General features: G+C 47.7%; 1 non-coding gene and 1 pseudogene across 1 annotated transcript; one reads left to right on the forward strand and one right to left on the reverse strand.

Annotated features, from left to right (window-relative positions):
- Positions 1–870: 870 nt before the first annotated feature.
- On the forward strand, positions 871–27,484 carry LOC132578332 (meiosis-specific coiled-coil domain-containing protein MEIOC-like; annotated as a pseudogene).
- TRNAS-GGA (transfer RNA serine (anticodon GGA)) lies at positions 21,405–21,471 on the reverse strand. The gene has a single exon. It is a non-coding gene; the product is annotated as a tRNA-Ser (tRNA).

Below are 27,484 nucleotides of genomic sequence, written 5' to 3' on the forward strand. Positions count from 1 at the left end.
GATGCCGGGGATTGAACCCCTGGGTCCTTCTGCTTCCCAAGCAGAATGCTCTACCACTGAGCCACTGTCCCAGAGTTCCCAGCAGACATTTTCCTCCCCCCCACCCCACTTTCTGATGACCCTAAAGTGGGGGGAAGGCCTCCAAACAGGGAGATCCCCTGCCCCCCTCCCCACCTCTTTGAAAATGATGTGAAAATTATTTTGGCTGCGATGAGCGAAGCACATGAGTGGTAAATTCGCTCGGATATGCCTGTATGAATAAAGGAATCAATTCTCTACTACAAGTGTATAAAAACATCCTTATTGGACATTATCGAAAACCATTTGCATTGCAAGAGGCATTCTTTACACGGAGCTATTGCTCCCCCCCCCCCCACCTGGGGATTGGCAACCCGAAACCCACAGGGGCGGCTTAGGGTAGGTCTCCAGATTTTTTTTTTTTTTTTGTCTACAACTCCCATCAGCCCCCAGCCATTGGCTATGCTGGCTGGGGCTGATGGGAGTTGTAGGCGAAAAGTGGAGAGCTATCCTTGGCCCCGCCCCTGCCTGAGTAGCATATGCTAATGAGCAACGGTCTCCCTCCTCGGCTGAGGCGATTTTTTTTTTTTTGAATCAGCGTTTTTCCTCTGCCCCTCCCCCTCTTCAGCCAACGTTCCCCTTTTGGCGGGCAGAGCGCGCGCGCGCTCCCTCGCGAGGCGACGCCACGGAGGGCGGGGGGAGGGGCGGAGCCACGGCTGGCTCCTCCTCCTTCCCCGCCAAAGTTCCCGCCCGGAGCCCTGGCAGAGCCAGGCCCCGCCCCTTGCTCGCGCTGGGGCTTGCGGGGACTGCTGTGCGCCTGCGCGGTCGTCCTCCCTTCAGAGGCCAGCGGAAGGGGGCCGGCCGAGCTAAGATGGTGGCCGACGGCGCTCGGGCTCTGGCCGTCCCCCTCCCGGGAGGGACCCCCCGGCCTGAGGTGAGGCGCAGCTGGGGGAAGGCGAGGCTCAAAAGGGAGAAATTCCCTATCCAGCGGGGGAAGGCTGGGCCTCTGCGCCTGGGGTTGCCAATCCCCCGGTGGGGGCGGGGGGTCCCCTCAGTTTGGGACCCCTCCCCCCCTTCAGGGTCATCAGGAAGCGCGGGGAGGGGGAGGGAAGTGTCCTCCATGGTGCCCTCTTGCAGGGGTGGCCAAACTGGGGCTCTTACACATATTCAGGGGTGGCCAGTGGTAGCTCTCCAGATGTTGAAAACAAGTCAGCCAGTATCATAATGCCCCTTGTTATAAATCGATGGTGCGGCCTCATTTGGAGTACTGTGTGCAGTTCTGGTCACCGCACCTCAAAAAGGATATTATAGCATTGGAGAAAGTGCAGGAAAGGGCAACTAGAAATGATTACAGGTTTGGAACACTTTCCCTGTGAAGAAAGGTTAAGCGCTTGGGGGCTCTTTAGCTTGGAGAAATGTGGACTGTGGGGGTGACGTGATAGAGGTTTGCAAGATGATGCATGGGATGGAGGAAGTAGGGAAAGAAGTACTTTTCTCCCTTTCTCACAATACAAGAACTCGTGGGCATTCAGTGAAATTGCTGAGCAGTCAGGTTTAAAACGGATAAAAGGAAGTCCTTCACCCAAAGGATGATTAACATGTGGAATTCACTGCCACAGGAGGTGGTGGCGGCTACAAGTATAGCCAGCTTCAAGAGGGGGTTAGATAAAAATATGGAGCATAGGTCCATCAGTCGCTATTAGCCATAGTGTGTATATATATGTGTGTGTGTATGTGTGTCGTATATATATAGATAATTTTTTTGGCCACTATGTGAAAGAGTGTTGGACTGGATGGGCCATTGACCTGATCCAACATGGCTTCTCTTATATTCTTATGTTTTTTGCCTACAACTCCCATCAGCCCCAGCCAGCATAGCCATGGGAGTTGCAGGCAAAAAACATCTGGAGAGCTACTGTTGGCCATCCCTGTATTATGTGGTTCTGGAAGCCCCCACCCCATTGTACAGCTTGGAGAAGGCATTGTCTCTTTAAATAATTTATACAAGCCAGCTGGTGGCTTGGAAAATGCATTTAAAGTTGCTTTCTTTCTACCTCTTCCTCCCCTTCTATCTTCCTTCCTTCCCTCCCTCAAACATCAGTGGTAGGAGCATCTGCTTGGTAAGCAGAAGGTCCCAGGTTCAATCCCTGGCATCTCCGACTGAAAAGGGTCCAGGCAAATAGGTGTGCAAAACCTCCGCTTGAGACCCTGGAGAGGCTGCTGCCAGTCTGAGTAGACAATACTGATTTTGATAGACTGAGGGTCTGATTCAGTATAAGGCAGCTTCATACGTTCATATATGTACCAGCCCCCCAGCCAATGTTCGCTTTAAGCTGCAGAGTCTTGTGAGCAAAAATTCTACTTTGTGAGCTTCTGGCATTAAAAGTTGTGAGCTACTGCATGGATTAGTGTGCTCTGGGGGACATCCTTCCTGAACGAAGTCAAAGATTTGTGAGCTAGAGGCTAAAAATCTGTGAGCTAGCTCATGCTAACTCAGCTTAGAAGGGGTGCAGTCCGTTTAAATGTGATGGCCGGAACTCCCTTTGGAGTTCCCGTTTGTCACACACTTGCTCCCCGGCTCCACCCGCAATTGTCTCCTGGCTCCACCCCCAAAGTCCCCCAGAGATTTTTTGCATTGGACTTGGCAACCCTACCCTGCGCCTTGTAAGGGGATTAGGCGCCTGCCATCTGCCCCCCGCCCTAGTATCCTGCTATTTCGTTCTGACCCTGCAAGGAGCACGTATGGGTATGTGAAGCTTGCCCATTTGCCTTATTCTCGTTCCTGTGAAAGAGGGGAGGCTGAAAGAATAAGCTTTGAATCCAGTGGCAATTTTTAAGACCAATGAAAGTTTTATTCTGGGTATGAGCTTTCATCTTCGTGTGCACAAAAGCTTATACCCAGGAATTAAACTTTGTTGGTCTTAAAGACACCGCTAGACTCAAACTTTGTTCTGCTGCTTCAGACCAGCGTGGCAACCCACCTGAATCTAGCTGAACGACAATGAGAGTGCTTTGGTTGCAAACACTTTATAGACTGTTTATAAGCAGCTTATTAGGAGTGGCCAAACTGTGGCTCGGGAGCCACGTGTGGCTCTTCCGCATATATTGTGTGGATCTGGAAGCCCCCACTGCCCCGGTCAGCCAGCTTGGAGAAGGCATTTCTCGCTTAAATCACTTCTCCAAGCCAGTCGGTGGCTCAGAGAATGCATTTTAATGTTAAAGTTGCCTTTCTTTCCACCTCTCCTCCCCATCCTCCTTCCCTCCCTCCCTCGCGGCTCTCAAACATTTGATGTTCCTGTCTTGCGGCTCTCGAGCATTGTGCAGGGGGTTGGACTAGATGACCCTGAAGATCCCTTCCAACTCTGATTCTATGATCTGATGTTTCTTCTGTGCGGCTTTTGCATGAAGCAGGTTTGACCACTTCTGTTATAGACCGTAAAAGCTTGCAAAATACAAGAGAGCAAAAAAAAAAAAAATGACAAATAATCCTTAGAATAATCTTATGGAAGTTGGTCCTTGATGACATCTTGATGGGTTTCTCATCTCTCCTCCCCCCCTTCCCTCCTCTTTTCCCCTCACTCATATTTAGATAGAGGGGCTCTGAACATCAGTAACTTAGGCAAACAGCCAAACTGAGGTATCAGTTTAAAACTTAATTGAAGTACTGTTCATGCTTAATTGAAGTACTGTTCATAATACCCCTGTATAAATCGATGGTGCGGTCTCATTTGGAGTACTGTGTGCAGTTCTGGTCGCCGCACCTCAAAAGATATTATAGCATTGGAGAAAGTCCAGAAAAAGGGCAACTAGAATGATTAAAGGGGTGGAACACTTTCCCTATGAAGAAAGGTTAAAACACTTGGGGCTCTTTAGCTTGGAGAAACGTCGACTGCGGGGGTGACATCATAGAGGTTTACAAGATAATGCATGGGATGGAGAAAGTAGAGAAAGAAGTACTTTTCTCCCTTTCTTACCATACAAGAACTCGTGGGCATTCGATGAAATTGCTGAGCAGATGGGTTAAAATGGATAAAAGGAAGTCCTTCTTCACCCAAAGGGTGATTAACATGTGGAATTCACTGCCACAGGAGGTGGTGGCGGCCACAAGCATAGCCAGCTTCAAGAGGGGTTTAGATAAAAATATGGAGCAGAGGTTCATCAGTGGCTATTAGTCACAGTATGTGTGTGTATATATATATATATATATATAAAAATTTGTCACTGTGTGACACAGAGTGTTGGACTGGATGGGCCATTGGCCTGATCTAACATGGGTTCTCTTATATTCTTATGTTCTTATGCTTAGTTGAATGAAGCTGTTCACTCCTTTATGTAGCTGCTGCAGATGCTTTGCAAACAGCTGCTCTGCTGGAGCCCTGGACTATTTTGAGAGCCAGTTTGGTGCAGGGGTTAAGGGGCATGGATTCTTTATCTGGGAGAACTAGGTTTGATTCCCCCCTCCTCCACTTGCAGCTGATGGGGAGACCTTGGGTCAGTCACTGTTCTCTCAGAGCAGTTCTTGAAAGAGCTCTCTCAGCTCCACCTATCATAGGTGTCTGTAGCAGGGAGAGGAAGGGAAAGGAGATTGTAAGCCATTCTGAGACTCCGATTGAAGGGCAGGGTATAAAACCAATCTCTTCTTCTATTGCACAGTTGCCTGAAGACTACAGTTCCCATAATTCTTCCAACACACTTGAATTCCAAGAAGAATGAGGCTGCAGATTTATACCCTGCCCTTCTCTCTGAATCAGAGACTCAGAGCGACTTACAATCTCCTATATCTTCTCCCCCCACAACAGTCACCCTGTGAGGTGGGTGAGGCTGAGAGAGCTCTCAGAGCAGCTGCCCTTTCAAGGACAACTCCTGAGATAGCTATGGCTAACCCAAGGCCATTCCAGCAGCTGTAAGTGGAGGAGTGGGGAATCAAACCCGGGTTCTCTCAGATAACGTCAGGGCATGGCTGAAGCTTGTTGTAAAGGGAGAAAGCCAAAAACATAGCTGCAGTGTTTGTCTTGTTCTAGTACGTCAGTCATGGACTTTTGACATTCGTTATTCCCTTGTGAGAGGAAAGAGTTACCGCTGCAAAGCCACTGAAACTGGAATTCTTTGTTTGGGGGAGGGATTTGTTTGGCTTTGAAGCAAGCTTTCAGTGGTTTCTGTGTGGATTCACGATCCAGTAGTTCCCTGGAAAGCTTGCATTAACATTTGACCGTTTGCGTTTGAAGTTTGCAACTGAGCAGCCCTGCGTTCGCCTTGCTTTTTTTGCGTTCATGCGTCCAGCGGGCGGAGAAGAGACGCTAGCCATAGCCTGGCAACAGTGCCCGTATCTGAGTTGCAGAGAGTCATGTGGAAGTCTCCTACGGCTGAGGAGTCGGTAGGACGTAGAGGCGGGGCCGCTGTTCGCTCCCGGTGGCTTGTGTTCCAGATTGCGCTCTCATAGAAAACCAGGGGGTACCGCTGCTGCGCAGGTTTGTTTGGAACTTCAAGGAAATGTGCAGAGTCAGGGTAGATTTCCCCCTTTGTCTGAGTCTGAGGAAGCAAGGCGGCAGATGTAAAGAACGAACCTTGCAGAGACCCCAGACGAAATAGAAATCTGCAAGGTCTGTCTGGCTAGAAGGAAATGCTCCTAGACTGTTAGAACGCCACAGGTCAGGTACACCCTACCTGGCTTCCATTGTGCAACTCGGGACTAGTGTGTGTGTAGGCTTCCCAGAAAAGCTATCCAAGCCTTGCGTAGACCCAGACAGACTTGATTTTAGCGAGGTTTTCCTGTCCTGTCCTCCCATGTTATCTTGGGGCCATGTTGAGGTTTTGGATTTTTGCTGTTTTCAAGACTTTTTTTATTTATTTTTTTTTGCTACTGAATGTCCTCGTAGGACCAGAATGAATGCGTCAGCAGTTGGAGACCAGTTTGGTGTAGTGGTTAAGTGTGCGGACTCTTAACTGGGAGAACCGGGTTTGATTCCCCACTCCTCCACTTGCAGCTGCTGGAATGGCCTTGGGTCAGCCATAGCTCTGGCAGAGGTTGTCCTTGGAAGGGCAGCTGCTGTGAGAGCCCTCTCCAGCCCCACCCACCTCACAGGGTGTCTGTTGTGGGGGAGGAAGGGAAAGGAGATTGTGAGCCGCTCTGAGACTCTTTGGAGTGGAGGGCGGGATATAAATCCAATATCTTCATCTACTTCACAGGGTGTCTGTTGTGGGGGGGGGGGGGAGGAAGGTAAAGGACATTGTGAGCCGCTTTGAGACTCTTCGGAGTGGAGGGTGGGATATAAATCCAATATCTTCATCTACCTCACAGGGTGTCTGTTGTGGGGGACGAAGGTAAAGGAGATTGTGAGCCACTCTGAGACTCTTCAGAGTGGAGGGCGGGATATAAATCCAATATCTTCATCTACCTCACAGGGTGTCTGTTGTGGGGGACGAAGGTAAAGGAGATTGTGAGCCACTCTGAGACTCTTCAGAGTGGAGGGCGGGATATAAATCCAATATCTTCATCTACCTCACAGGGTGTCGTGTGTGTGTGGGGGGGAAGGTAAAGGAGATTGTGAGCCGCTCAGACTCTTTGGAGTGGAAGGCTGGATATAAATCCAATATCTTCATCTACCTCACAGGGTGTCTGTTGTGGGGGACGAAGGTAAAGGAGATTGTGAGCCGCTCTGAGACTCTTCAGAGTGGAGGGCGGGATAGAAATCCAATATCTTCATATACCTCACAGGGTGTTTGTTGTGGGGGGGGGAGGAAGGTAAAGGAGATTGTGCGCTGCTCTGAGACTCTTTGGAGTGGAGGGCGGGATATAAATCCAATATCTTCATATACCTCACGGGGTGTCTGTTGTGGGGGGGGGGGGAGGAAGGTAAAGGAGATTGTGAGCCACTCTGAAACTCTTCAGAGTGGAGGGCGGGATATAAATCCAATATCTTCATCTACCTCACAGGTGTCTGTTGTGGGGGAGGAAGGGAAAGGAGATTGTGAGCCGCTGAGAGACTCTTCGGAGTGGAGGGCGGGATATAAATCCAATATCTTCATCTACCTCACAGGTGTCTGTTGTGGGGGAGGAAGGGAAAGGAGATTGTGAGCCGCTGTGAGACTCTTTGGAGTGGAGGGCGGGATATAAATCCAATATCTTCATCTACCTCACAGGGTGTCTGTTGTTGGGGGTGGGGGAAGGGAAAGGAGATTGTGAGTCGCTCTGAGACTCTTTGGAGTGGAGGGTGGGATATAAATCCAATATTTTCATCTACCTCACAAGGTGTCTGTTGTGGGGTAGGAAGGGAAAGGAGAATGTGAGCTGCTCTGAGACTCTTCAGAGTGGAGGGCGGGATATAAATCCAATATCTTCTTCATCTTCTTCTTGATGGAGCTCAGCTGTGATCCCCGCTCCATTTTGTATAATACTGTTGGGAGCACTTGGCAACGGAGCTTGCTGCAGCTGAGATCTGTAAAGTGCTGGCTTGTGTGGTACCGCTGTTGTGAACAAAGCCCATTAAGTAATAGTCTTGTAGAATGCGTCGGTGGAGTCGTCACCAACTTTATAGCAAAGGGATGCTACGAAGAAATGATTTGAAGCCAACTCCCAAGCTGGAATTCTCAAGAGTGGTGAGAGACCTAGTGGAAAGGGCTCAGTGGCAAAGCATGGCATGCAGAGAGTGCCAGGTTCAGTCCCTGGCATCTCCAGTTAAGAACCAGGCAGTAGGTGATGTTAAAGACCCTGGGACCCTGGAGAGAGCTTCTGCCAGCCCGAAGAGACGATATTGACATTGATGGACCAAGGGGCTGATTCGATATAAGGCAGCCTCATCCGTTCTGTTTCTTTCTCCCATGTAATGTTCAGACAGTCTTTGCCAGTGTGGTAGTCGATCCAGAGCTTCCAAAAGGTTGTTCAATCGACCTGAAGGCAGATTTAAAAACTCCTATGGGCAGAGCACGGATCCCTGGCCGTGGTTTGTCCCTGGCTCTGTTCTGTATGCTTTTTTCAAATATGCACGATCTCTGGTTGAAGCTTGCATATCTGTCAGTTAACTTTTAGTTGTACAAAACTTGGCCTGAACTACCTCGCTAGGTTAGTTGTGAGGCTAAAATGGGGGTGGGGGGAAAGACATAGGCCACTTTGGGACCCCGTTGGGATTAAATAAAATAAATAACTACACAACTTGGTTGTTCAAGCTGTTGACAAAAATGTGCAGTTAGGTTTTTTTTTTTAAACAGGTGAGACTTGTGGCTATGAATTTGAATTTTTGCTTGTTTTCCTGTACGCACTATTGGTGGTTGAAGCTTACATATTTTTTCATTGTACAAAACGTGGCCTAACCTACCTTGCTAGGTTAGCTGCGAGGCTAAAACGGAGGGGAAAGATGTAGGCCGCTCTGCGGGGGGGGTGGGGAGGGATTGGGATTAAATAAAATAAATAAATACACAGCCTGGTTCAACGGTTTTTCAAGCTGTTGACAAAAAATGTTGAATTATTATTTCTTAAACAGGTGAAACCTGTGGCTAAGAATTTGAATTTCTGCTTGTTTGGAAATGCAGCACATGAAAACAGGGGCTGTGGGGACCTGCTTCAACAAAGTGAAGCATTCTATCATTACAAGCCCCAGGTGAGTGCATTGCATGACCAAGGATTGGAGGGAAGTGTCTTTGCTCTGGCTGCTATTATTCCCCTTCTGCGTTAAGAATGGTCACTGCCCTTAAAGGCATCCTGCATCCTGGAGTGTCAGGGTTCAGTGGAAATAGGGTTGGGGGAGCACTTTTCAGAGGGCATATAGCCTGCTCCTAATCTACCCACATGATAAAATAAAATTAGGGCTTGACAAGGCCAATTTCCTTTTTCTCTTTGGAGTAGAAAACCGTCTGAAATGGAACATTTTTCCAGCGCTGGATTTTGTTGTGGAAAATTCTAGTTTCTGAAGATTGGTTATTTTATAAAGCTATATTATAACAGTTTTACAAATGGATGTAAAACGTTTTTTTTTTCATTTTACAAATGGATGTTTGTTTTTTTACCAATGGATGTAAATTATTTCTACAAACGGATGCCCTGTGGCTATACAGCATTAGGCGAACTAGGCAGATTCATAGGTTTTTCAGGTGATTAATCCTAGGGATTATATGAAAGAGGATGCGTGTTTTATTGACTTGCGAAACGGAAGGATAAAACCCAGATACATATAATAATCCAAACATCAAATGATGAATTTGCCTAATTGGTTGTGCTGGTCCAGTTAAAACCAGGACTTTTTAAAGCTACTTATTTAGCTGTCTCTTCTTGCCTATTTTATTTACCAGTCTGATGCAGCATTCATTCAAGAGATGCTGTTTCAGATTCTGAAGTTCTTCTTCCTAACACGGTCTGGGTGGCAACTGATAACTGGAGGCAATATTGTTTTCTTCAGGAGGAATTGTACTTGCCGTTGCAACTGGTCTCTGAATCTCCTATTTCTAAAACCGGTCTTTTAATTTGACTTCAGGTAAACAGCACTAAGCCAGAAATGGATGCACAGTTGTTCTCGCCACTGTTCGGAGGGATCACGAATACACCACCCAATGTGGAGTCTCCCCAGTTATACAGCAGCTGGTCAACGTGTGCCGATGACACCACGGCTGTTGGTTCATTGCAAGATTGCACCAAAAAAAGGTATGAAGTGATTGCCATGTGGGAGAGCATTTTCTAGACATCTTCCTGGGAGGGGCTGTGGCTCAATTTTAGAGCATCTGCTTAAGAACATAAGAGAAGCCAGGTTGGATCTGGCTAATGGCCCATCCAGTCCAACACTCTATGTCACACAGTGGCCAAAAAACCAGGTGCTATCAGGAGGTCCATCAGTGGGGCCAGGATACTAGAAGCCCTCCCACTGCTGCCAAAGCACCAAGAATACAGAGCATCACTTGCCCCAGACAGAGAGTTCCATCTATTTGTTGTTTAGTCACACAGTCAAGTCCGACTCTTTGCGACCCCATGGACAAAGTCACGCCAGGCCCTCCTGTCTTCCACCATCCTCCGAAGTCTGCTCAAATTCATGTTAGTTACATCAGTAACGCTGTCCAGCCATCTCATCTTTTGCCGTCCCGTTCTTTTGCCTTCTGTCTTTCCCAGCATCAGGATCTTCTCCAGTGAGTGCTCCCTTCTCATTTGGTGGCCAAAGTATTTGAGCTTCAGCTTCAGCAGCTGACCTTCCAGGGAACAGTCTGGGTTGATTTCCCTTAGGACTGACTGATTGGATTTTCTTGCAGTCCAAGGGAGTCTCAAGAGTCTTCTCCAGCACCACAGCTTAAAAGCATTAATTCTTCTGCGCTCGGCCTTCCTTATGGTCCAGCTCTTACAGCCATACATTACTACTGGGAATACCATCGCTTTGACTACACGGACTTTTGTTGGCAGGGTGATGTCTCTACTTTTTATTATACTGCCCAGGTTCGCCATAGCTGTCCTCCCCAGGAGAAAACGTCTTTTAATTTTAAATTTAATTTAATCTTGGATCCCAGAAATGTGAAGTCTGTCACTACTTCCATGTCTTCCCCTTCTATTTGCCATGGTGTGATGGGGCCAGATGCCATAATCTTAGGTTTTTTGATGTTGAGTTTCAACCCTACTTTTGTGCTCTCCACTTTCGCCCTCAACAAGACGTTCTTTAGATCCTCCTCACTTTCTGCCATTAGAGTGGTATCATCTGCATATCTGAGGTTGTTGATGGTTTCCCCGGCAATCTTAATTCCTGCTTCATCCAGGCCAGCATTCTGCATGATGTACTCTGTATATAAATTAAATAAGCAGGGTGACAATATACATCTTTGTCAAACTCCTTTTCCTATTTTAAACCAATCTGTTGTTCCATATCCCATTCTGACAGTTGCTTCTTGAGCCTTATACAGGTTTCTCAGGAGACATGTGAGGTGGTCTGGTAGTCCTATCTCTTTAAGGACTTGCCACAGTTTGTTGTGATCCACACAAAGGCTTTAGCATAGTCAATTAAACAGAAATAGATGTTTTTCTGATACTCCCATGCTTTCTCCATAATCCAGCAAATGTTGGCAATTTGTTCTCTAGTTCCTGTACCTCTCTGAAACCCATCTTGAACTTCTGGTAGTTCCCGATCTACGTACTGCTGAAGCCTAGCTTGTAGGATCTTTAACATGACCTTGCTGGCATGTGAAATGAGTGCAATGGTGCGATAGTTTGAACATTCCTTGATATTACCCTTCTTTGGGATTGGGATATAAACTGACCTTTCCCAATCCTGTGACCACTGTTGCGTTTTCCAAATTTGTTGACATAATGTGTGCATCACTTTAACAGCATCATCTTTTAGGACTTTGAATAGCTCAACTGGAATACCGTCATCTCCGCTCGCTTTGTTGTTAGTAATGCTTTCTAAGGCCCATTTGACTTCACACTCCAGGATGTCTGGCTCAAGGTCAGCAATTTCACTGTCATGGTTGTCAAGGACATTGAGATCCTTCTTGTATAATTCTTCTGTGTATTCTTACCACCTCTTCCTGAGCTCTTCTACTTCTGTTAGGTCCCTACCGTTTTTGTCCTTTATCATGGCCATCTTTGCACGAAACATTCTCTTGATTTCTCCAATTTTCTTGAAGAGATCTCTTGTCCTTCCCATTCTATTATTTTCCTCTGTTGCTTTGCATTGTTCTTTCAAGGAGGCCTCCTTATCTCTCCTTGCTGTTCTCTGAAAATCTGCATTCAGTTGGGTGAATTTTTCCTTTTCACCTTTGCCTTTCGCTTTCCTTCTTTCCTCAGCTATTTGTAAAGCCTCATCAGACAGCCACTTTGCTTTCTTGCATTTCTTTTTCTTTGGGATGATGCTGATTGCTCCCTTCTGTACAATGTCACGAACCTCTGTCCATAGTTCTTCCGGCACTCTGTCTATCAACTCTGGTTCCTTAAACCTATTCTTCACCTCCACTGTATATTCATAAGGGATGTGATCAAGGTCAAACCTGAATGGCCTGATGGTTTCCCCAGTTTTCGCCTGAATTTTGCGATGAGTAGCTCATGATCTGAGCCGCAGTCAGCTCCAGGTCTTGTTTTTGCTGACTGTAAGGAGCTTCTCCATCTTTGACTGCGGAGTATATAATCAATCTGATTTCTGTGTTGCGCATCAGGGGACGTCCACATGTAGAGTCGCCTTTTAGGTTGTTGGAAGAGGGTGCTCGTTATGACCAGCTTGTTCTCTTGACAAAACTCTACTAGCCTTTGCCCGGCTTCATTTTGTTCTCCAAAGCCAAACTTGTCAGTTGTTTCGGTCACCTTTTGACTTCCTACTTTGGCATTCCAGTCCCCTATGATGAGGAGGACATCTTTTTTGGTGTTAATTCTAGAAGGTGTTATAGATCTTCATAGAACTGGTCCACTTCAGCCTCTTCTGCATCAGTGGTTGGGGCATAGATTACTGTGATATTGAATGGTTTGCCTTGGATACGGACCAAGATCATGCTATCATTTTTGAGATTGTATCCCATTACTGCCTTCCTCACTCTCTTGTTAACTATAAAGGCCACACCATTTCTTCTACAGGACTCTTGCCCACAATAATAGATGTGGTGATCCTCTGAGTTAAATTCACCCAATCCCGTCCATTTTAGTTCACTGATTCCCAGGATGTCGATGTTCAGTCTTGCCGTCTCTTGTTTGACCACATCCAGCTTACCTTGTTTCATAGATCTTAACATTCCACGTTCCAATGCAGTATTGTTCTTTGCAGCATTGGACTGTTCTTTCACCATCAGACACATCCACAGCTGAGCTTCCTTTTGGCTTTGGCCCAGCTGCTTCACTCTTTCTGTGGTTACTTGGACTTGCCCTCCGCTCTTCCCCAGTAGCATATTGGGCACCTTCTGACCTGAGGGGCTCATCCTCCAGCGCCGTATCTTTTAGCCTTTTGTTACTGTCCATGGGGTTTTCTTGGTAAGGATACTGGAGTGCGTTGCCATTTCCTTCTCCAGTGGATTACGTTTCGTCTGGGTTCTCAGCTGTGGCCTTGGGTGGCCCTTGCATGGCATAGCCCACAGCCTCACTGAACTGTGCAAGCCCTCTCGCCACGGCAAGGCAGAAATCCATGGGAGGTTCCAGGTTCCATCTATACCTTGTGGCTAATAGCCACTGATGGACCTCTGCTCCATATGTTTATCCAATCCCTTTTGAAGCCATCTTTGCTTGTAGCCGCCGCCACCTCCTGTGGCAGTGAATTCTACGTATTAATCACTCTTTGGATGAAGAAGTACTTCCTTTTATCCGTTCTAACTCAACTGCTCAGCAATTTCATTGAGTGTCCCCGAGTTCTTGTATTGTGAGAAAGAGAGAAAAGTGCTTCTTTCTCTACCCCATGCATAACCTTGTAAACCTCTAACATGTCACCCATCGGTCATCGTTTCTCCAAACTAAAGAGCCCCAAGAGAAAGGGTTCCAACCCGTTAATCATTCTAGTTTCCCTTCATAGGGAAAGGGTTCCAACCCATTAATCATTCTAGTTGCCCTTTTCCGCACTTTCCCCAAATGCTTTAAGATCTTTTTTGAGGAGTGGTGACCACAATTGTACACAGCATTCCAAATGAATGCAAAAGGTTCCAGGTTCAATCCCCAGCATCTCCAGTTAGAAGGGTTAGGCAGTAGGTGGTTTTATTATCTGAGACTCTGAAAAGCAGCTACCATTCTGAGTAGACAGTACTGACTTTGATGGACGAAGGGTCTGATTCAGCAGAAGGCAGCTTCGTGCGTTCATTTGGAAGTGCGACAGCCATTGGAAGCATGTCATTTCCAAAAGATTTTTATATACTGGCAGATTTGTTCCTTAAAATTTTACAATAAATTCGGGTTAGTGGAATAGAATTAGTCATATTTATTTGAAAAAAGTCATTTTTATATGAAGAAAGGTTCAAACGCTTGGGGCTCTTTAGCTTGGAGAAACGTCGACTGCAGGGTGACATGATAGAGGTTGACAAGATTATGCCTGGGGTGGAGAAAGTAGAGGAAGAAGTCCTTTTCTCCCTTTCTCACAATACGAGAACTCGTGGGCATTCAATGCAATTGCTGAGCAGTCTGGTTAAAACGGATAAAAGGAAATACTTCTTCATCCAAAGGGTGATTAACATGTGGAATTCACTGCTATGGGAGGTGGTGGCGGCTAAAAGCATAGCCAGCTTTGAGGAGATTTAATAATAATATGGAGCAGAGGTCCATCAGTGGCTATTAGCCACAGTGTGTGTGTATGTGTATGTGTTATATGTATGTAAGTATGTGTGTGTGTGTATGTGTGTGTATATATATACACACACACACACATATATATTGGCCACTGTGTGACACGAGAGTGTTGGACTGGATGGGCCATTGGCCTGATCCATCATGGCTTCTCTTATGTTCTTATGTGATAAAGAGTGTTGGACTAGATGGGCCATTGGCTTGATCCAACATGGCTTCTCTTATGTTCTTACGTGACACAGAGTGTTGGACTGGAGGGGCCATTGGCCTGATCCAACATGGCTTCTCTTTATGTTCTTATGAGACACAGAGTGTTGGACTGGATGGGCTATTGGCCTGATCGAACATGGCTTCTCTTATGTTCTTATGTGACACAGAGTGTTGGACTGGATGGGCCATTGGCCTGATCCAACAGGGCTTCTCTTCTGTTCTTATGTGACACAGAGTGTTGGACTGGAGGGGCCATTGGCCTGATCCAACATGGCTTCTCTTATGTTCTTAAAACCCCAAAGGTTTGCTATAAGCCTCCTGCCTCAAATCAAAGGTTCTTGCGCCTGCTCAAGGTACCTCTGCTTGTTTCTACATGTGGTGTTCAAACATCTCATTTGCAGGGCACAGATAAACCTGTCGTACTCCGGCAGCGGGCCTGACATGTTTGGTTTAGTGTCAAGCATCCTAGAGGAACCGAACAAGCAAGAACCTGTAACAGACTGGTAAGCAATGTTGACTATTTACGTGTTGTTTATAAAGTAACACGGCAGCTGTACTGGAACTGTTGAAGTAAATTGTACTGCAGTTATGTGTGTTTCATGTATGTTTGCACAGCCTGCGTCTTATTCAGTGTGGAGGCTGTGTTAGATTTAAATGGCTTTCTCTCCTTTTGTTGTAGAAAAGCTGTGATTATTTTAAACAGACTAGAAAAAATATATTATTGCTAAGAAGAGCAAAGTGGAAATACACTTGCCATGTGTTTATTTCTAAACAGAGCACAATTGTCTTGAGAGCCAGTTTGGTTTAGTGGTGAAGTGTGCAGACTCTTATCTGGGAGAACTGGGTTTGATTCCCCACTCCTCCACTTGCAGCTGCTGGAATGGCCTTGGGTCAGTCATAGCTCTATGGGTCAGTCATAGCTCTAATAGAGAGCCAGTTTGGTGTAGTGATTAAGTGTGCGGACTCTTATCTGGGAGAACCGGGTTTTGATTCTCCACTCCTCCACTTGCACCTGCTCGAATGGCCTTGTGTCAGCCATAGTGGTTAAGTGGGCAGACTCTTATCTGGGAGAACCGGGTTTGATTTCTCCACTCCTCCACTTGCAGCTGCTGGAATGGCCTTGGGTCAGCCATAGTAGTGAAGTGTGCAGACTCTTATCTGGAAGAACCGGGTTTGATTCCCCACTCCTCCACTTGCACCTGTTGGAATGGCCTTGGGTCAGCCGTAGCTCTGGCAGAGGTTGTCCTTGAAAGGGCAGCTGCTGTAAGAACCCTCTCCAGCCCCACCCACCTCACAGGGTGTCTGTTGTGGGGGAAGAAGGTAAAGGAGATTGTGAGCCGCTCTGAGACTCTTCAGAGTGGAGGGCGAGATATGAATCCAATATCCTCATCTACCCTCACAGGGTGTCTGTTGTGGGGGAGGAAGGGAAAGGAGATTTTGAGCTGCTCTGAGACTCTTCGGAGTGGAGGGCGGGATATAAATCCAATATCTTCTTCTTGACATTATTGCCCAGTTTATCCAAATTCCTTCCTCATGTAAATTAAAATTGTCATTGGAGTTATCACAAAGGATTTAACTGTTTTTGAAAACAAAGGTTCAGCCCAAAATATACCCCACAGTAAAGGTGTCTCTTCGGAATTTCAGAGGATTCATGCTGATTATGGATTGTTATTAAAATAGAAGCCGAGAGCATTGTAAAGTATTTTTCAAGTCTGACCATGTACAATCTAGCTTTCATACATTGTGTTGATGGAACAAAGTGTTTAGCATTAAAAAAAAATTGTCTTTTACAGGAACTCTCTTTCAAGATTGTTTTCCACCCATGCGGTCATCAGATCCAGAGAACAGTTTTCTCAGGGCTTTTTCCGAAAAATATTTTGGAAAACAAAGATCTCACTAACTCAGTTGGCACGTTGCACCCTTACGAAGAAAACACGAGGGAGTCATCCTCCGCAGAGTCGTTAAAGAAAGACCTTGACAGTTTCCACCTTACAGGAACCTGGCACGTGCTCGCCGATCCTTGCCCCTCGGTCTCCCGAAAAAGATGTTCAGGGATGCTGGTCCCACAAACAAGGTTTTCAAACGGCCTGGGATCAATCAAAACGACAGTCTAGAATATCAGAACATGCATGGTTATGACAAGAAGCAATTAAATACCGACGGTGGGAGGAATCATACGGATTTTAACACTTTCTCATCTCAAGTTAGAGGAAAAACTGGTGCAGGATAAAGAAATATTCCAAAACGGATCAAGCAAGAAGAGTCCTTGGGGGAAACGATCCGGAAGGACCGAGCCAGTACTTCAGCCAGCCGTCTAATAATCCTGCCGTCCAGGGCATATGGGGACCTGGTAACCCAAGGAAACAACTTGTCTCCTGCAAGATTCGCAGATTTCACCACTGCTCCTGAATCACAGCAGTTTGGTTTCCCACCCCTATACATTTGCAGTCCGGCGTCTAACAAAGAAAACAGCTTCCCTGATGGAACGAATACAAAATTGCCAGGAAGCCTACCCGCCGAACACCCGTAATGGTATTAATACAGAAATAGCCTTTGGTAACGCTGAATGTAAAGCCTCTGTATATCCTCCAAAAGTGTCCTGTAATTCCCTGCCTCTAAAACCAGCCATACAGAATACAAATTCATCTTACAATGGATACACATGGTTGGATACCAAAATACTAAATGCAGCGACTCCGTCATGTGCCGCTTACGGGGAGCAAGTGAACTCTCAGCTGTCTTCAGCTCACTTGAGCAGGCCTTCCGCCGATCCGTCTGCAGGCCAGGTTGTCTGTTCACAGAGGTTCCCCACGTCCCCTTCGAGAAAAGACGGGAAACTGCAAATGTCCAATAACGTTCCGAATACCTCAGGGCTTTCCAGCTTCTCAGAAAAACAGAAGAAACCCGGCCCCATCGGGCGCTGTCAGAACCCTTCCTTGGTAACTTCAGAAGGACTGTATGTAAAATGCCTATTGGTACCCCACCCAGCGGGTTATCCCAACAGTATTCTGCAAACGAGAATGCCAAACATCATAGGTTTCATAATAAGCAAAGCCAATTCAGCGCTCATGGAAGAGCAGCGCATAACGAGAGAAGTAAAAATAACGGGATTCCGCATGCGGGATACGCAGGCCCAAACCAAGCTCCGTTTGACGCATCGAGAAGAAATCAAGAGCGGAACGGGGACAGCCTGTCAGACTTCATCAACCCTTCATTCCTTCCTCTTTTCCCGTTAGTGCCTGGATGTAAGCACACGCCCACTTTCCCTCCATTTAATCCTCCCCCATTCCCCTCGCCAGCAAACGTTGCCTTTTCTCCCTTGCCCTTTCCACTGTCTGAACTGGTGGGCCTCTTCCACTATGAGGATTTTCACCACCTGAGCCCTTTCATGAATGATCTCTTTTGCGCTGAGGTGTCTGCGCCATGCCTCGCCTTTCCCCCTCCTCTGAACAACTGCAGGCCTCCAAAGAATCGCAGCGGACCTGCAAACGAGCTCCATATTCATCTAGAAGAATGTTATGATCAATGGAGGGCCCTCGAGAGGGAACGGAAAAAGGTCAGTGGTGTGATCAGTGGTAAGTTTAAATCTGAGAGGTGCTAATGGTAAAATTTATAGAAGAAGATATTGGATTTATATCCCGCCCTCCACTCCGAAGAGTCTCAGAGCGGCTCACAATCTCCTTTACCTCCCCCCCCCCCCACAACAGACACCCTGTGAGGTAGATGAAGATATTGGATTTATATCCCACCCTCCACTCCGAAGAGTCTCAGAGTGGCTCACAATCTCCTTTACCTTCCTCCCCCACAACAGACACCCTGTGAGGTAGATGAAGATATTGGATTTATATCCCGCCCTCCACTCCGAAGAGTCTCAGAGCGGCTCACAATCTCCTTTACCTTCCTCCCCTACAACAGACACCCTGTGAAGTGGGTGGGGCTGGAGAGGGCTCTCACAGCAGCTGCCCTTTCAAGGACAACCTCTGCCAGAGCTATGGCTGACCCAAGGCCATGCCAGCAAGTGCAAGCGGAGGAGTGGAGAATCAAACCCGGTTCTCCCAGATAAGAGTCCGCACACTTAACCACTACACCAAACTGGCTCTCTATTAGAGCTATGGCTGACCCAAGGCCATTCCAGCAGCTGCAAGCGGAGGAGTGGAGAATCAAACCCGGTTCTCCCAGATAAGAGTCCACACACTTAACCACTACACCAAACTGGCTCTCTATTAGAGCTATGGCTGACCCAAGGCCATTCCAGCAGCTGCAAGCGAGGAGTGGAGAATCAAACCCGGTTCTCCCAGATAAGAGTCCGCACACTTAACCACTACACCAAACTGTTCTCTATTAGAGCTATGGCTGACCCAAGGCCAGTCCAGCAGCTGCAAGCGGAGGAGTGGAGAATCAAACCCGGTTCTCCCAGATAAGAGTCCACACACTTAACCACTACACCAAACTGGCTCTCTATTAGAGCTATGGCTGACCCAAGGCCAGTCCAGCAGCTGCAAGTGGAGGAGTGGGGAATCAAACCCGGTTCTCCCAGATAAGAGTCCAGGCACTTAACCACTATACCAAACTGGCTCTCTATTAGAGCTCTGGCTGACCCAAGGCCATTCCAGCAGGTGCAAGTGGAGGAGTGGGGAATCAAACCCGGTTCTCCCAGATAAGAGTCTGCACACTTAACCACTATACCAAACTGGCTCTCTATTAGAGCTATGGCTGACCCAAGGCCATCCCTGCAGGTGCAAGTGGAGGAGTGGGGAATCAAACCCGGTTCTCCCAGATAAGAGTCTGCACACTTAACCACTACACCAAACTGGCTCTCCAGAGAGGGAGATGGAAGCAGACAACAGCCAGTTGTTCGGGGACCTGATAGAAGCCCTCTGGGGGCCTGATTTGGCCTATGGTTTGTATTTTCGACACCCCCTGAGTTAGATCTTGCAGCTCTGTTCAGCTGAGAGCCAGCTCTGTGTGCATGGACTCTTATCTGGGAGAGCTGCGTTTTGGAGTGGCCTTGGGTCAACTGTACTCTTCCAGAGCTCTCTCAGCCCCAGCTACCTCACAGGGTGTCTGTTTTGGGAAGGGGGGAGGGAAAGGAGATTGTGAGCCGCTCTGAGACGCCAAACGAAGGGCAGGAGTATAAACAGGGCCCTACCCAGGATTTTAGAAGTTGGGGGGGGGTGGGGCTTTTAAAAAGTCAGGGGGGGCCCCTTTCCCATCCGCTGCGGGGTTTGCCGCTTCTCAGAAGCCTTCTATTATTTATTTATTTATTACATGCGACTCATATCCCGCCCTCTCCCCAAGCGGACTCAGGGCGGCTCCCGACATCGTGTCGATACATTAAACCAATAAAACCTATAAAACCATCATTTCAATTTTAAAAAACATATTTCAGTTTTAAAAACCATTCTATGGTGTGGCATCACTACAATATAATATAGGCGGCATTGAATTCTCGAACAGCGATCGCCAGCATTCTATGTGATATCCGGTGACAGCCCTCTTCCATTAAACATCGAAAGCCTGCTTAAACAATTCGGTCTTACAGGGCCTGCGGAACGCGGACAAATCCCGCAGGGCCCTTATGGCTTCCCGAAGGGTGTTCCAAAGTTCTGGTGCTGCCACCGAAAAAAGCCCTAGATCTTGTTTACACATAACCTGGTTTCTTTTGGCCCCGGGGGCGGACAGTAGATTTTTTGCCCCTGAGCGCAGTGCTCTCTGGGGGATATATGGGGAAAGGCGTCCCTTAGATAGGCAGGTCCCTGACTATAGAGGGCTTTAAAGGTTAATACCAACACCTTGAAGCGAACTCGGAACACGACAGGTATCCAGTGCAGCTCTCTCAGCACTGGCTGAATGTGCTCCCATCGCGGCAGCCTCATTAACAGCCATGCCGTAGCATTCTGCACTCCGGGTTAGCGTCAAGGGTAGCCCCATGTAGAGAGCATTACAGTGATCTATTCTTGAGGTGACCGTAGCCCTCCAGGGGCCTGATTTGGCCTATGGTTTGTATTTTTGACACCCCTGAGTTAGATCTTGCAGATCTGTTCAGCTGAGAGCCAGTTCTGGGATAGGGGCAAAAGCCGGAGGCTCTGAAAGTGGCCAAGCCGAGGCATCCAGGCCTAAGACTTTGGCGTCAAGAAGGGACTGCATCTCATGTGCAAGCAGGGGGGAGTTCCTTCCACCTTCCTCTCCCCCACTATGCAGCCAGTAGCCCCATGCCTCGTGGCTTCCTCCACTTCCTCCGCCTCCCTCCTCTCTGCCTGCTGCTTGTGCAGGGTACTGTGCCCCGCTCAGCTCTCCTGGTTCCACCTGCCGCTTGATGATACTTTGCCATCTCAGCCGTGGCAAAAAGGGGGGGGGGAGTAGACTGTGCCCTGGAGGGCCCCAGGAGCCCCCCCCCCCCCCCCCCGGCGGCTACAGGCCTGAGTGTGAACATATGAAGCTGCCTTATACTGAATCAGACCTTTGGTCCATCAAGTCAGTACTGTCTTCTCAGACTGGCAGCGGCTCTCCAGGGTCTCAAGCTGAGGTTTTTCACGCCTACTTGCCTGGACCCTTTTTTGGAGATGCCGGGGATTGAACCTGGGACCTTCTGCTTCCCAAGCAGATGCTCTACCACTGAGCCACAGCCCTATTCATGGCTCTCCAGGGTCTCAAGCTGAGGTTTTTCACGTCTACTTGCCTGGACCCTTTTAGTTGGAGATGCTGGGGATTTAACCTGGGACCTTCTGCTTTCCAAGCAGATGCTCTACCACTGAGCCACAGCCCCATTCATGGCTCTCCAGGGTCTCAAGCTGAGGTTTTTCACGTCTACTTGCCTGGACCCCTTTTAGTTGGAGATGCCGGGGATTTAACCTGGGACCTTCTGCTTACCAAGCAGATGCTCTACCACTTAGCCATAGCCCCATTCATGGCTCTCCAGGGTCTCAAGCTGAGGTTTTTTACGTCTACTTGCCTGGACCCTTTTAGTTGGAGATGCCAGGGATTGAACCTGGGACCTTCTGCTTTCCAAGCAGATGCTCTACCACTGAGCCACCGTCCCTCCACTAAAAGTATGAATCAGATAATATATCAGTGCCAATCTGTGACTGCTTAGATCAGATCCATAGGAATAGGCAGCCCAGGGGCCCAGTGTGGTACCCACCAATCCCTTTCCTGGTGCCCTTCCAAGTGTTTTTTAGGAAGTGGGTGGGGTTCTTGCCAACCTGAGGTTTCTGATTGGCCGCTTCGATCCCGATCATCTGCAGATTAGCATGGTTTCAGTGGCAGTTGCCGCCACCATGCTTGTTTTGTTCTCTCGCCTCCCCCCAGTTTGGCGTAGTGGTTAAGTGCACAGACTCTTACCTGGGAGAACCAGGTTTGATTCTCCGCTCCTCCACTTGCACCTGCTGGATGGCCTTGGGTCAGCAATAGCTCTAATAGAGAGCCAGTTTGGTGTAGTGGTTAAGTGCATGGACTCTTATCTGGTGAGACCAGGTTTTATCCCCACTCCTCCACTTGCAGCTGCTGAATGGCCTTGGGTCAGCAATAGCTCCAATAGAGAGCCAGTTTGGTGTAGTGGTTAAGTGCATGGACTCTTACCTGGGAGAACCAGGTTTGATTCTCCGCTCCTCCACTTGCACCTGCTGGGATGGCCTTAGGTCAGCCATCGCTCTAATAGAGAGCCAGTTTGGTGTAGTGGTTAAGTGCATGGACTCTTATCTGGGAGAACCAGGTTTTATTCCCGCTCCTCCACTTGCAGCTGCTGGAATGGCCTTGGGTCAGCCATAACTCTAATAGAGAGCCAGTTGGGTGTAGTGGTGGAAGTGTGCGGACTCTTATCTGGGAGAGAACCGGGTTTGATTCCCCGCTCCTCCTCTTGCAGCTGCTGGAATGGCTTTGGGTCAGCCGTAGCTCTCGCAGAGCTGTCCTTGAAAGGGCAGCTTCTGTGAGGAGCTCTCTCAGCCCCCACCACTTTTGTGGGGGAAGAAGGTAAAGGAGCTTGTAAGCTGCTCTGAAACTCTGATTCAGAGAGAAGGGTGGGGTATAAATCTATGATCTTCTTTCCCAGTGTATGTTAAAGATACAGAATTATAGACTTGCAAGAGACTTCCAGGGCCATCTAGTCCCACCCCTTCCACAATACAGGGAATTCCCAGGTACCTCCCCTGGCCACTCTTCTCCCCTGCATTTGAGCTTCCTCGCGTGAGTGTTGTGCCCACTACCCTGTATCATAATTCCAAAGGTGCCCACAGGCTCAAAAAGGTTGAAGACCCCCTGGCCTAGACCCCCCCCATTCCCACCTGACTGCTTGCTTCCCCAAATAATCCTGAAGTGTGACTGGACTGGAAGAAGACTGAAATGGCTCAGATTCTGCCCCAGGACATTCAGTGTCTGCCTTTTTCTGCGCTGGAGAGCGCTTAAAACTCATAACATTTTATTTTGAGCCTGTTTTTTTTTTTTACGGTAGGCTTATCAGTGATAATGATAGGAAGCTTGGAAGGATTAGCACTTCATCAAAGACTTAAACAGGGGCGTGTCTCAAAATGCAATCAGGATAAGGGTAGGGAAAGAGCCGTAAAGCTGGGAATGGCTTGGGATGTGAACGTGTTCTGTTTTCTCTTCAGGCCGAGGCAGAACTCGCCAGGAACTTCCCCGGGAAGCGAGTGTCCAGTTCAAACAACACCACTCCCTTTTCCAGGCTCCCTGCTAAACCTTCCCGGGTGGATCGCTTGATTGTGACCAGTTCCGGAACAGGCGAGGGTAAGCTGTGCTCAAGGGGGGAACCCCTCTGTGTGGGTTGTCTTGAGGGGTGGGTGGGAATTGCTTGGCTGTTAAAAGACATGTGTTCCGTGAGAGGAGAGAACAGAATTGAAACCAACCGGAGTTGGATCAGTCCCGATTCATTTTGGCCCGTTTGCTGCCCTTAATGTGGAGTCTGAACCAGAAATGGGGAGGAAGTGGCTCTATGGAGGTGTGGACTTTATTTCCCCGTAGACTTTGGCTGGCATCTTTGTGTCCGTGGACACATCTTTCCCATCTAACAGAGCTTTGTGTGTGACTTTTCCTTTTCTGGCCTTCCTGTTGAGTTTCCTCCTCTTCCCTTTGTGCCTTGTCAGAGGTATTCTTCACTTGGCTCCAGTGTTCCCTCTAAGCTGAGTTAGTATGAGCTAGCTCACGGATTCTTAGCCTCTGGCTCGCACCTTTTTTCCTCGCTCGGAAAAATGGCCTCAGAGCAAACTAATTTCTGCAGTAGCTCATGACTTCGAATGCCAGTAGCTCACAAAGTAGAATTTTTGCTCGCAAGACTCCACAGCTTAGAGGGAGTCTTGCTTGGCTCCCTGTTTGTTTAATAACATCGTTTCATTTCTCCCACAATGTGACACGGGACGTCGCTTCTCGTGGCAGCTGAATTGCCCCGTAGCACCTTCTTTCCCAGCCCATTTTCTGCTTAGGATGGGTTTTCTGCTTAGGATGAGCTTACGTGAGCTTGGTCTTCCTGCGCAGCGCTCGGCTGTAGTGATAGTTCCGTCGCGGTTAGGAACCGTAGTTTATTGGACAAGTGGAAATGTGCATGTCTCTGCTGTTGCAAAGTGGAACGAGGCCATCTGTGCGCCTACGAAATTCAGTCTCGCCTGACTTTCTTTTAAGGTGCACACCTTAATTGGGAAAATGGGAAGGCTTTGTGGCGTCCCTGTCCATGCTAACATAGCCGTCACTCTGGCGCATCACTTGGAAGCCATCCGTGCGACCCAAGCAAGACGCAAGGACGAGATCGTCAATGCCGTCAATCCTCAGAGGCAGGGAACCTCTCGCTACAACAGCGAAAAGGGTAAGTACTTTCCGACCGTTGGCACTTACCTGTTCTCTCTCTCTCTCTCTCTCTCTCTCTCTCTCTCTCTCTCTCTCTCTCTCTCTCTCTCTCACTGGATTGAGTACATTTGCAGGTGAGCATGAATTTGTGAAGGAACACCACAACGGCTGCACAACATACAGTTATGTTTAAATTTACAGTTATGTTCAAATATTTGTGATTTATATCCCGCTCTTCCCACCAGGTGGCTCAGGGCGGCTTACAGCATATAAAATCTAACATAAAAATATAAAAATTTAAACATTTTACACAGTTTATACAGTTAAAACATTAAGAACATACAGCAGTCTTATAAAACTACACTCAGTTTCAAGTGCCGGTTAGTTGTAAGCCAGCCGGAAGAGGACTGTCTTACAGGCCCTGCGGAATTGGGCAAGATCCCGCAGGGCCCTCACCTCTTCCGGCAGCTGGTTCCACCAGGAAGGGGCCATTACGGAGAAGGCCCTGTCCCTAGTAGATTTCAAACGGCTTCCTTTGGCCCGGGGACGACCAGGAGGTTTTGAGTTCCCGATCTCAGTACTCTCTGGGGAACATGTGGGGAGAGACGGTCCCTCAGGTAGGCAGGTCCTAGGCCATAGAGGGCTTTAAAGGTAATGACCAGCACCTTGTACCGAACTCGATAAAGTCCCCCTTGTCCCCTTGAACAAGCGAAAAATAGTTCTGCCAGGAGCACAGACCGGCAGCGGCTCTCCAGGGTCACAGGCAGGTCTTTCGCATCACCTCCTGCCAGATCCTTTCTCCTGGAGATGGCCAGGGGTTGAATTTAGGACTTCCTGCATGCCAAGCAGATACCTGTCCGGAAGTTTTTCTAAAGCCTGCCTGTTTGGATTTGTTCAGCTTACCAATCTCTTGTGTTTAAAGATTCATGATTTTGTCAGCTGTCTGCCTACCGACCGATTCGTTTGAATATCAACCCATTTAATACTATTTTTATCCTCTCCCTTGCCTTTTGTGATCCAGTAAATATTCTTGTTGTGTTATCAAAGATTTCAGGTTTTCACGGCTGGTAACATCATTAGGGTTTGTAGAATCTTTCGGGATCAAGTGCCGTGTTCTACTGGAGAAAGTTTTCCTTCCAGACGTTTCGTTCTCAGCTGCAGAGAACATCCTCAACGCCACTGCAACGCCACTGAGGATGTTCTCCACAGCTGAGAACGAAACGTCTGGAAGGAAAACTTTCTCCAGTAGAACACGGCACTTGATCCCGAAAGATTCTACAAACCCTAATCTTGTTCTGGTTTTGACTCAACCGTCTGGCGCCTAGTTTACTTTAGTTCTGACAGGATTCTGTGTGGGCGCCTGAGGGACTGAGGGGAGGTGACGGGGGAAAAAAATTATCGTGGTCACCCTCCCAAGCTGACCCTGAGCACTTCCTCACATCGACAGGGCCAGGTGGAGTCTTGCCCAGTAGACCTTCTGATTGCCCATTGGAGATCTGACGGGCTATGCAGATTAAAATAATAGGAACATCTGTGGCTACTGTGTCGGTTTTATTCTCTCGGACTTCTCTTTCCCAGTGTGTTTTTACAAAAAAAATCTTTCTCTTATCCGCTGCACTTTGGCTTCTTCTATGTGTGTGTGTGTGTTTGGGTGACCATTTTGTGGTAGTGCCCGTCATTGTGGGTCAGCATTCAAAAGTTGTTCACGGGCTCAAAAAGGATGGGAACCCCTGGTCTGAATTCTGTTAACCCTTCCCTCGTATTACTACAAAAGAAGAGAGAGAGAGCCAGTTTGGTGTAGTAGTTTAGTATGCAGACTCTTATCTGGGAAAACTTGTGTTGGATTCCCCACTGCTTCACATGCACCTGCTGACGTGACCTTGAGTCAGTCACAAGTTCTCGCAGAGCTGTTCCTCTCAAGAGCAGTTTTTGTCAGAGCTCTTTCATGTCTTCCTACCTCACAGGGTGTCTGTTTGCGGGGAGGGGAAGGGAAGGGGGGAGATTGTAAGCCACTCTGAGTCTCCTTTGGGTAGTGAAGTGCAGGGTATAAATCCAGTCTCTTCTGTTCTTCATTCCCTGTTGAGATTGTCAGTGACAACACACAGTTTGTCTTACAGATGTCCTCGCTCTGGCAGCTGCCATTAAAGAATTGGCTTTCTCCACCCGAAAGGCACGCACGGCTTTATGGTGTGCTCTTCAAATGACTCTCCCGAAAACTTCAGCCAGCGTTTCAGCAAAAGAGGAAGAAGTGGAAAGAGTGTTGCAGGAACTCTGTCCGGTCATCAGCCCCTCACAAGGCAAAACTCGCCCGGAGTATGAAGACAAGGAAAACAGGAGGGAGAACCACACAGAACCCCGGCGAGTCATCAGATGAGCGAATCAAGAAACAAAACTCGTGTGGAAAGTGTCAGGCGGTCAGCGCATCTCGCTGATACATGGTGTGTTTCCACTGCTGTGGCTTCAGCCTAGATATATGCATCTGTGTTTATAAGTGTTGCAGCATTTCTAATGTTGGTGGTGTTGTGTTGTCTGCTGTGTAAAATAGAAGGGGTTGACTGATAAGGAGAGACAAAGCAATAGTACATCTTCCCGAACTGTCCAAAGCTGGGACTCGCGCCGTTGGCTGGGAAACCAGCGGGCGGCGAAGCTAATTCTGATATTTCACAGATTGAACATGCCTTTGCTGTCTTGGTTCATTCATTCTTGGGTTTATAACTCCACATATTTGGAGCGCCAAAGGGATTGCTCAAGACCGGTTTGAGTGTCTTTTTGAACCGGCGATGGAGAATGCCCGTTTCTGTTGTGGTATTGTCAAGAACTGAACTTCTTGACAGTAAAATGATCAGCAGCGAACATTGTTTGTGTTACATACGTGAAGCCGTGTTGCAAACTTGAGCTTTAAACCAGGTCAGTTCAAACTTTAGTTTCCCACGGCGGTAAGGTTCCGGTAGCCGAATGAGCTGAAATGTGTTGCAATAAATATTGCAGTAAAATGAGCATCAGCCAGAGAGATTCACTCATCCCTTAAGATTAGTAATGACGCCGTAGTGGCTTAAAACTAACTTGGTGTGCACTTAACAAAAAAAACCTGTTTATTAATCGTTGAAGTATTTATTTTAATGGCTAATATATTTTAATTTAATTTTTAATGTACACTTTGATCACTTGCCAGACCTAATGTTCACTCAGGAAGTCTGTGTGTGTCTGTGTGATCTTTAAATATATGCATAATAGTTAATTATGTTTATTGAACAGTTA

The sequence above is a fragment of the Heteronotia binoei genome, chromosome 10, assembly GCF_032191835.1.
Source record: "Heteronotia binoei isolate CCM8104 ecotype False Entrance Well chromosome 10, APGP_CSIRO_Hbin_v1, whole genome shotgun sequence".
NCBI lineage: Eukaryota > Metazoa > Chordata > Lepidosauria > Squamata > Gekkonidae > Heteronotia > Heteronotia binoei.